The sequence below is a fragment of the Canis aureus genome, chromosome X (assembly GCF_053574225.1).
Source record: "Canis aureus isolate CA01 chromosome X, VMU_Caureus_v.1.0, whole genome shotgun sequence".
Classification (NCBI taxonomy): domain Eukaryota; kingdom Metazoa; phylum Chordata; class Mammalia; order Carnivora; family Canidae; genus Canis; species Canis aureus.
Genome location: NC_135649.1, coordinates 17,674,909 through 17,678,693, shown reverse-complemented (window position 1 = coordinate 17,678,693; position 3,785 = coordinate 17,674,909). Strand labels below are relative to the sequence as shown.

Here is a 3,785-nt window from a genome sequence, read left to right as displayed (position 1 = left end):
TAAAAAGGAGAAAAACTGCCTGCTTTGGTCATTTCTTTATGTCTCTATTTCGTTATTTGGCCTCCATGCACATGTAATAAAATTTTTGTTTTGGGGGTGCCTGGGTGACTCAGTAAGTGTCTAGCTTCGGGTTGGGTCATGATCTCAGGGTCCTGGGATTGAGCCCCACATTGGATTCCCTGCTCAGTGAGGAGTCTGCTTCTCCATCCGCCCCTTCATTCATGCTCTCTCTGTCTCTCATCGAAAGATAAGTGGATAAAGAAGATGTGGTTTATGTATACAATGGAATATTACTCAGCCATTAGAAATGACAAATACCCACCATTTGCTTCAACGTGGATGGAACTAGAGGGTATTATGCTGAGTCAAATAAGTCAATCGGAGAAGGACAAACATTATATGGTCTCATTCATTTGGGGAATATAGGTAATAGTGAAAGGGAATAGAAGGGAAGGGAGAGGAAATGGGTGGGAAGTGTCAGAAAGGGAGACAGAACATAAAGACTCCTAACTCTGGAAAACGAACTAGGGGTGGTGGAAGGGGAGGAGGGCGGGGGATGGGGGTGAATGGGTGACGGGCACTGAGGGGGGCACTTGGCGAGATGAGCACTGGGTGTTGTTCTGTATGTTGGCAAATTGAACACCAATAAAAAATAAATCTATTATTAAAAAAATTAAAAAATAATAAATAAATAAATAAATAAATAAATAAATAAATAAATTAAATTAAATTAAATCTTAAAAAAAATTTGTCTCCTGTTATTCTGTCTCATGTGTATTTAATTCTTAGTCCAGCTGGAAGACCTTGAATGATAGAGGAAGAATTTTTCCTTCCCTACAGATGGAGCAATGAGGGGAGAGCTAGAGGGAGGAGAGCATGATAAAATGGAAGGGTGCTTCCAAGCTCCTGACCTGGAAGGGCTATCAGGGAGAAGGATCTGTCCCAGCTTTGAGAGCAACTCCAGTCTTACCCAAGCTGTAGAGCCTAGAGGCGAAGGCAGCTGGATGTTTCTGGATGTGTGGACCTGGCAATGAGTAACTGCTATGTTAGGAACCATCATAGATCCTGTTGCTATTGGATTCGGGGGAATTGCCCCTGGAGCAGGCCAAGATAGGACAAAGGGCCAGACCTGGGGGAGATAAGCTGCCCAGCCTGGAGTGAAATGGGCTGAAACAAGGCAGTAGCATAACATATAGGGAGCACTGACTGGCATTCCAAGTCCAAGGCTCACTAACTGTGTGCACTTGGCCCTTAGCCTTTTGATATTCCATTTCCTTCTCTGCAGACTGTGAGTTTTGGATTAATGACACCCCCGAGCATGTATCTTTTAGAGTTTCAGGTTTAAAACCTTTGTTTATGTTTCCCAAACTCAGAAAAGTATGACTTAGGAGCCAATTGGTGCTAAGATGAAATTAAGCTGATCATCTATAAAGTATATCTACCTGAGGCCCTGAGATGCCTCATGACATGCTGCAGTAGAGTTGATTTTGATGTCTCAGGTGCCAACTCAGAGGATTCTGATTGAATGAAATGCTCAAGAGGAAAGGGCTGGAATTAGAATCATGCTAAGGGCTGCAGCCAGAAAATCACTGCCCTAAGAGGAAAAATAAATGTGTTAATTCCTCTGGTGGAGGCAGTAGAATGGATCTGAGGGAAACTGAGAGAAGATCCTGTTTGGGGGTACAACTTTATTACATGAATCAAAAATAAAACCTTTGGGAGGGGGTCCCTGGGTGGCTCAGTGGTTTGGCACCTGCCTTAGGTCCAGAGTGTAATCCTGGGGTCCTGTGATCAAGTCCCACATCGGGCTCCCTACATGGAGCCTGCTTCTCCCTCTGCCTGTGTCTCTGCCTCTCTCTCTCTCGCTCTCATAAATAAATAAATAAATAAATAAATAAATTAATTAATTAGTTAATAAAATATTAAAAAAAAGAAAATCCTTTGGGAGACAATTTTTTAAAGGTTTATTTATTTATTTCATAGAGAGAGAGAGCAGAGGGAGAGCAGAGGGAGACAATCTTCAAGCAGACTCTCTGCTGAGTGCAGAGCCCAACTCTCGGCTTGATCTCAGGACCCTGAGACCAGGACCTGAACTGAAACCAAGAGTCAGACCCTCAACCGACTGAGCCTCTCAGGTGCTCCATGGGAGACCATTCTTGTCAATCTACATAGAGGATCATCACCATAGAGGCTCGCCTATACCTTCAAAACTGAAGGATGTATTTATGGTGCATTAAACTTCAGAAGTGGTTGATGACATATCCAGGAATAGTCTCCCATATTCTGGTAGGAGTTCCAATTGCTTGAATCCTCTTGGGAAGCAGTTTTCAAATATTTAGTAAGAGCCATGAGATTGTTTGTAACCTCTAACCTAGAGATTTCCATTTTGGAGACTCTATCCTAAGGAAATGACCCAAATGATTGAAAATTCATTGTGTACAGATCGTCATTCCAGTGCCACCAATCTCATCAAAATATGGAAAAATGATGCACAAAGTATTCAAAACAACAACTACTGATGTACTATAGTCCAACCCCTTCCCACTTCTCTGGCCCTCACCACCTGCCTATCATCCACACATTCTCTTCTTTCTTTTTGTTTTATTGCAAAAATGCTCCCTAAAGTGTCACTATCACATGCACTATGCCAAAGGCACTCAACCACTTCTCAAAGGAGACAAGCCTCCTCGTCGGTGTCAAAAAAAAAAAAAAAAAAAAAAGAGACCGTCCAAGAAGAAAACATACAACCTCCTTGTTGGTGTCAAAGAAGCCTCAGTTAGACCAGATTCCTGCTGCCAACCTTGATGCAGATGATCCTCTAACAGATGAGGAAGACGAGGATGAAGATTTTGAAGAGGAGAGTGATGATGATGACACTGCAGCTCTTCTTGCAGAACTAGAAAAAATTAAAAAAGAAACAGCTGAAGACCAGGCCAGGAAGGAACAAGAACAGAAAGCTGAAGAAGAAAGAATACGTATGGAAAACATTTTGAGTGGAAACCCTCTCCTTAATCTCACTGGTCCATCCCAGCCTCAGGCCAACTTCAAAGTTAAAAGAAGGTGGGATGATGATGTTGTTTTAGAACTGTGCAAAAGGTGTAGATGATCAGAATAAAGACAAAAGATTTGTAAATGATACACTGCGATCTGAATTTCACAAAAAGTTCATGGAGAAATATATTAAATAGTACGGTTTTATTGCTTAATTAAAGACTGTAAGGTGTAAATGATCATTCTCACTTTGTTCTGTTTTTCTCTTTCCCCATCTAAATTGTGTATAGGCCTCCCTAATTTTAAGTTCCAAACTATCTTTTCCTTTATTGATAACTTTATTTGATGAGGACTTGGGAATTGGTTTAACCTAGTTTTCATCCTCTGAATATTTCCAGTAATATGCTTTCCTTTTAATATGGGAAAGGGAATCTTCTTGTAATAAATATTTTCAAAACTCAAAATATCTAAATCTGTGCCCCCAACTTTTTTGTTGAAATGTATACAGCTTATAAAACGTTGCACAGTAAAAAAAAAAGTCTCATCCTTGTTTTATACCAAGCTTCAAGTGCAATACCTCTGGGTGATGTTATTTCCTTTTGTTTATTTCTGCATGTGACACTTCTTAATTCATAATTTCACCTGCACTTAAAGGAGAACATGACCCACCCCCAATAGTCCCAAAACAAGATGAGAGTAAGATAACAGAGTACCTGTTATATCATGTCCATTTCGAAAAGGAAGGGAAGAGGGATGCCTGGTAGTTCAGTCAGTTGAGCGTCTGTCTTGATTTC

The 3,785-nt window shown here is 40.8% G+C and overlaps 1 pseudogene; it reads left to right on the top strand.

Annotated features, from left to right (window-relative positions):
- The first annotated feature begins 2,629 nt into the window (after positions 1–2,629).
- LOC144307628 (spliceosome-associated protein CWC15 homolog pseudogene) lies at positions 2,630–3,508 on the top strand (annotated as a pseudogene).
- Positions 3,509–3,785: the final 277 nt, after the last annotated feature.